Source organism: Hippocampus comes, unplaced genomic scaffold (assembly GCF_001891065.2).
Source record: "Hippocampus comes isolate QL1 unplaced genomic scaffold, H_comes_QL1_v1.1 scaffold229, whole genome shotgun sequence".
Taxonomy (NCBI): domain Eukaryota; kingdom Metazoa; phylum Chordata; class Actinopteri; order Syngnathiformes; family Syngnathidae; genus Hippocampus; species Hippocampus comes.
Window position 1 is genome coordinate 326924 of NW_017806060.1, and position 8355 is coordinate 335278.

At 45.2% G+C, this 8355-nt stretch overlaps 1 long non-coding RNA gene across 1 annotated transcript in view; it reads left to right on the top strand.

The window, feature by feature from the left end:
• The window catches only part of LOC109529733 (uncharacterized), a 105599-nt gene extending 97933 nt beyond the window's left edge, over positions 1-7666 (top strand). The window contains exon 5 of the long non-coding RNA XR_002170887.1: positions 7141-7666. This is a non-coding gene — a long non-coding RNA (uncharacterized LOC109529733). The remainder of the gene's footprint in view (positions 1-7140) is intronic.
• The last annotated feature ends 689 nt before the right edge of the window (positions 7667-8355 follow it).

Sequence of the window (8355 nt, forward strand, 5' to 3'; positions counted from 1 at the left end):
ATCCAAGGACGTTTGCTTTTGTCGGCTTTTAACACTCCTTCAAAAGTGTCCAAGGCAAACCATCAGCATCGTGAGCGATCGCCGGACTGGTGAAAACTTTTTCTGGGTGATTCGCATTTACAAAACCATCGGAACACCTCCCTGGCGAATAAACGAGGACGCTGAATCGACACCTCGCTATCTATCGTCACAGATAAATTCGTACGGTAGAGGTACATCTTAGCCAATGGGAAGCCAGGATGATGCTGGGGAATAGCCAATGGCAGAGCAGCTCTAAATATGTTGCGTTCAGGAAACTCGGAGCTCCGACTCGCTGCCCATACTGTATAGTTATCTTTAAATTTCTTTCGTAGCAAGAGGCAATATTTTCCTCTTGAGGCGTTTCGTAACTTAAATTTACGTTCGATAAATCTCTGGACGAGACGATTGTTGCCTTATTTTTCTCAAGCCAAGTGCAGACATAAAGTTGTCGCGACTGAATCGAGAGATCATGAAGAGGCTGTCCAAAATAGCAACGCCAGAAAACACGGATGACAACATTAGCAACACATGTAAGCGACGCGTGTATCTTCTTGTTCTTAATCTTTGTATTCCTCGACCCCCCCTCCCCACCCCAATGAAAACATCCGATTTGTCACGTTGCTGACTTTGCCTCTACGTTTAGTTTGTTTTAACCAACATTAAAAAAAAAAAAAAGTCACGACACCGCCGAGAGCCGACGGGAGCCGAGATGAAAGTGAACGAGCGCGCTCAGCCGAGGTCGACCAAAGCGCAACTCATAATACGCCTGACGAAAGCAGTCCAAAGCCTCTTGGGCAAATCATCTCTAATTGGACCTTTTCTTCCCCGTCGACTTAGCTGCCATTCTACCTTTTATTTTTTATTTTTTCCCCAAAGAGAGCAGGCTACTCCAACCAAGTGACCATTAGCTCTGCGTACGATGTTACAGCAGCACAAAAAAAAAAAAAAAAAATCGTTGGATAATGAAAGTGCGCTTCTATCACAATGCGAGTCAAAGGCAAGGCAGATGGCGGAATGAAGGAAGAGGAGTGCGTTGTTGTTGTGCAGGAAATGATCAGGACGTGACAGCACTTTGCTTTCAGGTAATCTATTCCCATAATTGTCACGCCAGATGCCGTCCCCTCTTTAACCATCAAACCCCGAGCCCTCCCTTCGCCGCTGCCCCCCGCCCATTGCCGCCGAGGGGGGGGGGGGGTGTCATGCGAGCGGGACGTCTTGCAGAACACGCTCGGCGAAGCGGCGACAGAAGCTTTTGACAGCGTTGTTGCCAGAAAAACAAACAAAAGCTCGGGCACTTAAGCAGTTGATCAATGCCTGTTCGAGGTTTTTTTTTTTTTTTTTGTCAAATGACGACGTTTCTTAGCTTAGAAGAGGTGCCAAGCGCACTCCAAATTAGCCTTCAAGAGCGACTCTCGGCATGCCGGTAAATAAAGGGCCAGCATAAATTACCTTTTGCGTGTCAATCCTGAATCCTGCGTTTTTTTTTTTTTTTGTTCTTTTTTTGTTAGCGTGTCGCCTATTCGTCTCGCCGGTGTGATGAAATGAAATGAAAGTTGGCGACACAACGACTGGCGGCGATCGGTTGACACTTGAAAACGATCGGCTGGCTGGGCATTTCATGGTGCAGGATGCAGCCAAAGTTTGGCTGGGTTTTTTTTTTTCGCTTTTTTTGTTAGCATGTCGCCTATTTGTCTTGCCGGCAGGATGAAATAAAATGAAAGTTGTCGATCGCAACGACTGGCGGCGCTCGGCCGACACTTGAAAACGATTGGCTGGCTGGGCCTTTCGTGGTGCAGGATGCAGCCAAAGTTTGGCCGCCGGAGGAGGAGACAGGTGCTGTTTATGCAGATGAATGAACGCATTACGCAGCACGCGCTTCCTCCCGCTTGAAACATTAAGCGTTTCAAATGTGACAAATCAGATCTTCGTCTCCCGCGCTAGCTGCCCGCCTGCCGGCTTATGCTTGGTGGATACGGAGAACGGCGTGTTTGACATTTGGACCCCGTAACCACGGAGCACTCATCCACCAATCGGCGTTCTGATGTCATTGGACCGAATTTTGTCGTCATTGACCTTAGTCATGACAGTAAATCCGACGAAAGATCTCTGGTCAGCTGTTGACGCGTGACACGCTATTTTCCCATCTGCCGTTTCCATGTGCCACAACGCAACTGATTCTCTCGCTATTTTTTGTGGGGTTTGTCACACATTAAAAAAATAAATAAAAATCTTGAAAGGTTTGAGAATTCCTGTTTTTTTCCCCGATATATAGTGGCGCATTTGTTTCCACGTTTGGCCTTGAGAAGAGCAGACGGGGCGATGAAAGACGAGGATGATGCGAGCGAGCAGATTGGATGGGACGTTTATGGACTGCGGGCCTCGACTCGATGAAATGTTTGCTCCACTTTGTCCGAGCGACACTCGGCGCTGTGGGTGCCGCGTTTAAAGTCTCCCATTGTCTGAGTCAACTTGACCTGACCTAGCTGGTTAAGCTGTGGCATTGTGCGCAGCAAATCGCTTCAACCATGGAGGGGTGATGGGGGGGGGGGGCGCTTTGTGTGGCTGCGGGCACAATAACGCAAAAGCATCGCTAATGCGCAGAAAGACCAGTTTTGTCTGCGTAGTTTATTTGCGGCTAGCTGAGGGAACACAATAGCCCGTGTAACATTGGTCCTTATCCACTTGGCAACACGCTTTTGTCGATGCATTTCTGACCACTTTGTACGGTGCACCACAAATGATGCGGAGGGGGGAAATTAAAAACAAAAAAAAATGTGGCCAGAATACTATGAGCGATATACCGTACCTCAAATTATAAATAAAGGCCACAAAATGGGTTTACATTTACGAGACATCCTAATTTTGGGCCACCATGTCGAATTAACATGCAGGCTATTTAAAAAATTTATATATCATAATAATAATAATAATTAAAACAAACCAAATGGAAAAAAAAGTCCAATTCAAATTAAAAAAAAATAAGAATTGTAATGAAGAAGCCGAAACTGTTATAACCTTGATAATTTGTGGCCACAGATGAGTATTTTGGTGCCACAATTTAGCATGATGTGCACACGTTAACATCTATATCGTGGCTGCAATTTCAAAACAAAAACAAAAATCATCCACCATGTCATGTCTCGATCGTCTTTGATGCAAACGTTGAGCGCGCATGTCGTCCAGCAGCACTTAGCGCCTCGGCACGCCCGGGCTCGCACAGCGATAGTCTTCACACCCGCCTCGCCTAGTCCGTCCTTTCAAAAAAAAAAAAAAAAAAAAAAGATAATTAAGTGCAACGCCGACTCTGCCGACTCGCGTTCGAAACAAAAACGACGTGACCCAAGCGAGATGAACATCATCTTTCGTCTCATCTGACGCTAGTTTCCGTTAGAACACCGTCTTATTACAAAGGTGATGTTGAGTTTCATTCACACGCTTCACGCCGACAATCGCCATCCAGCGTATTTCGTCTCGGATGAACAATCGTTATTTTGAACGCGGCACCTCGTCCGCTGTTGTTGGGTCAAGTTAATCAATTTTGTGAAGAAAAAAAACCGATTTAGGGTGGTTGTGCTGCTTTGTTAAGTCTGGTCGTAGGTCGTCAAAATGTTTTAATCTATGAATCGAAAAAGGGTGCCATCTATGCGATAGATCAGAGTGTTTTTGACGTGAACTCTACTAGAAAGAGTGTCACAAAAACAAAAGAGAGAAAAGATGACGGGAATGAGTTACATTTAGAAGTCCAAGCCATGATGTACGTACATTAAACACCCCCATATATGCACATGCATGCGCACACACAACTCAATACTACTACTACTACGATTGTTAAATAGCATGCAGATAGTGTGTAAAGTTTGTCAAATGGAAAATTGCTATGCTGGTAATTTATTGTAAGTATATTGTTTTGCCATCAAAAGTGCATTTTCATCGTTGTTGTTGGTATTTGATCGAAGTTAAGGAGTGTTCAGATGTTTGAGACCATCACGAATGCAAAAATTATGAGCATCACAGTGTTTTTTTTTGTTTTTTTTTTTTGCGGGGATTTTATTAGGTCCAAAATTGTGTAAAACCCACCCATTATCGTGGATAATGCAAAACTACGATACGCATGTCAGCACCCCCCCTCCCCCCAAAAAAAGTTTTATTGCATGCAGGCTCTGTTTTTTTCTGTTTTTGTTGACAAACTTTCAGGAATTTCCCATACTTGTTTGTGGTTTTCCCTTAAAGAGCGCAGCCACGAATACGCCCCCCCACCCCCGACTCCATTTCCTTCTGAATGTCATCATCCCGCCGCCTAATTACAGGCGGCGTCCTGCCCGCCAGCCAGCACCTTATCCCTGCCGTGAACCGCGCCAACACTAATTGTTCCATTACATCAACAATAAGGCGTCGTCAGAAGAACAAAAGAAGAACCGAGAAGAAAAAGAAGCGAGGTAGAGACGAACTTGACACGCTAATTTTCATTAACCCCGATCTCTGGGCGCTTTCATCATCCGCCGCCCTCCTCCTTTTCTTCCTCCTCCTCGCCGTCATCTTCTTCCTCGCTGGCGAAGAACTCAAATTATGCACGAGCGCGGCCGGCTACGGCTAATTATCCAAAGAGTTCCTCATTAGGCCGTTTCCAATCCCACCTTAGATCAACACTTACTCAGACCTGGGGGGCGGGGGGGTTGGAGTTGGGGGGCTTCTCCCGTTCCCGGCAGCGGTTAAACAAACAATCGTTGCACAGGATCAGGTGTTCCACACTCGGAGAGGAGCCTGGAAGAAGCGCAGAGGTAAACAAGCGCTCGTTGCCGCGCCCCGACGCCGATGCTAACCGCTTTCGATTTCTCTCCCTGCTCGGGTCAGGAAGTTACGGGGAGGTCTGAAGACGGGGGAACAAGGGTGGATTAAAAAAAAAAAAAAACGGACGCCTCACCTCACCGTAAACTGGAATCAATGGCAACTTATTCCCACAGTGCTTATCAGCGTTGAGATTCTACTTAATGTAGCGGCCACGTCGCAGTGCTAGCTAGATGCGCAAATGTTAGCGCTCATTTTTGAACAGGACCATCGTTTGGATTTTGGACCTTCTTGGGAGCTATTCTTGTTGCGGCACAATTTGCCGTGTTCCTTCCGCATGTGTTATCAATCCCGACTGCAAATTTCTCGAGCTAAGCAATATGAAAGGACCGCAAAGTTTGGCTATTTCGCGGCAAAATCCGTCATGGCAGAACACGTCTTTGGTGTTTGAAATCGATGGCGTCGATGCGAAAATGAAGTCGAAAACTCCTCCACAGTCGCAGCCATGAAGTCCCTCCCTTGGGTAGTGCATTTGACAGTTGGCATTTTAATTTTTTTTTTTGCGGAAAATTAAAAACCGTAACTGTCGCAAATTAGCTCAGCTATGAATTTAAATGGACTCCTTTGGAACGACTGCAAAGTTGTCGAGTTTCACGACGACGCTTCCGTGTTTGAATTCGGTGGTTGTAAAAAGAGATTCTTGACTTTTCTGATTCCTAACGACATAATCGAGCCATGAATGTACCTTTTCATTGCAAGAGGCTATTTTGAAAACAGGCTCATTTTGGTTGCATGATTTCCCCCTGTCTATGTTGCTCCGAAAATCTCCATTTCTCTCCAGTTTGTCAAACGCAGAGATGTTCAGTCACAGACGATCTCCGCTTGTGATTTAGCCTACCGTATTTTCCGCACTATAAGGCGCTTCGGAGTATAAGGCGCATCTTCAATGAATGGCCTATTTTTAAACTGTTTTCATGATAAGGCGCATAGAATAGAAGCCACAATAGTGACTGTGGTTGCATTCTGCATCCACTAGATGGAGCTACACTAAAGGGAATACAATACAATACAGCTTTATTGAAGTTGCGCTTTCACAACCGCTGCAGCTGGAACAAAACGCTTTACAGAACTTATAAAATACTATGTCCAGGAAATCAGAATATTGATCCATATATAAGGCACATCTGATTATAAGGCACACTGTGGGCTTTTGAGAAAATCGAATGCTTTTAGGTGTGCCTTATAGTGCGGAAAATACGGTACTTGAATCCAGCCGTTGCCTTGCTTTCATCGCCTGCCAATCACGTCCGTCCGTGTTCTTCGTGGAAGTCAGCCAAAAGGCGGGTTGGCACTGCGACGTTAGCAATTAGCAGCTAGCGGCGGAAAAAAACATCGCTCGCTGTAATGGCCGCAGACGACACATTTGCCACGCATGGGGAATCGCACGAGCGAGCAGCGAAAAGGACAAATCAAGTTCCAGAGTGGATGGGAATGATCCCGGATGCTAATTTGGTGTCCCGAGTGCTAGGATACTTCTTTGCCAATCATATCCTCCTTGCCTGTGACATTACGACAGGATTTCCGCCGTGGCTCTTGATGCACGGTTGCCATTTATGGCATCTATGCGATTGGCATCGAATAGCTCATATTCGACAGGATGCTTTGAGTTAGTCGGGCGCGCCCATGACCACAAGGGGGCGGCAAACGGAAGCGAAGGCAACACGGCATTATTTCAAGGTATCGGGTACTCGAGAAGGACGTCGATACCAGCCACAGATACTTAAAACAACCCGAAAATCGACTATGAATGTGACTGACGACCAAGTTCCGACTTGAAATGTTCTGATGTTTTCCATTTTCCTGTCGCAAAATGTCTTCCGTCAATCTTTGCCTCTGGAATTGGGCAGTTTTGGCAAAGTGACGGCGGGCGACTCTCCGAAGTCCGCTGACCAATGGCAGCCTTTTGATGTGCTCTGGCTCGTCAGACTTCATCCGTTCCTTCCTCTTCCTCCCTCCCTCCCTCCCCCTCCCGGCGTCGGGGTGTCATCGCGTCGGCGTTCCGCCAAACGGCAGCAGAACGCGCGGCGGGGCTGTCACTTAAAAATGGGACGGCGTCAGATCTGTTACTTTAACCTTGAAGCAATTAGCCGCGGCTGAGCCGTAATGAATCCTGACATCACTCCGCTGCGATGAAACCTCTAATTGCTCTGCGGGAGGAAGAAAAAAAAAAAATGAAGCTTTTGACATCGCTGCTGACAGACGTTTTTTTTTTTTTTTTTTTCCCTTCCCGCCCTCCATCCCCTGTTGGCGGTTGGCCCGGTTGCAACTTGAAAGCAAGCGTAGCCTCGCTGCCATCAGCTGTCCCGTCACATGACAAAGACGACGACGGCGGCGAGCCGGCGAACTAAACTGGCCGCCTTCGCCCAAATGATGAGGCCCACTTGAGCCGCCGTGATGTACGCCATCACTCAGCGCGGCGGCTCGCCGTCCGCCCGCCGTCTTCGCCGGGCCCACAAAGGTCGGCGCCCCACCGGACACTTTTTTTTTGGTTTGTTTTCTTCGCCGACCGTTTTACAACGTTTGTATGGCAGACGTGTCAGGAAAACGGAGCTGAATCAAAAAGACAAAGTTGATGTGCGTGACCTTTGAGCTGATCGTTTGATCGTCACGTCTGCTTTTGATTCGTCAGGCCTGCTGTAGCTTTGATGAGCGTCGCGCCTGACTGAGCTGGCGAATCACTTATTTGAGCTAATTTTTTTTTTTTTTTATGCACAAACAAACTTTTTTAAAGACAAATGTTCTAAATAATTTCTCAAAGGACTGGATATCAATAGCATTAAGATTAAAATGACAAAAATTTAAATTATGTGCCTTTTAATTACACATAACAAATTATAATTAAATATATAAAATATAAAAATATGATTAAATATTTGAAAAAAAAACAAGTTACTTCAAGTTAAAAATATGTATTTTTAAAATACATATTTTTAAATGCAGGCCATTAATATGATACATAAATTGTCGGCTACTTGATTTAATTCATAAAAATAAGGATACAAGATTCACTAAATCGCCATATAAATCATAAATAATTTTAGTCGTAATATATACATAAAAAAAAAAAGTCCAGGAATTCTAAGATCTCTGCTCAAAACAAATACATTGGAAACATACTTAAAAAAAAAATCAAAACCAAAGAATCAATGATAAACAATCCTAATTGCATTGAGGGGGGGAAAAAAAAAATAAGTAAATAAATTAAAAGGCTGTGTTACACGTGTTGACAAAACATAGGTACAATATTTGAAGTACTTTTTGGCAAACTATAAGAAAAAAAAAAACATTTTTTTTCTTTTTCAGTTATTGAATTTGAGATAAAAGCGTTCACGGATGACTCTTGCCAGCAGAGTTTCTTCGCCTTCCATGAGAACATTTTTAGTCCACTCGGTCAGTTGTGTTGTCTGAAGGCAACAATGCGGAAGATGCTGCAGAGATATTTTGGGTGGATGCTTGCAGGGGCGGATGAAGAGGGGGAGGAGAAAAGGG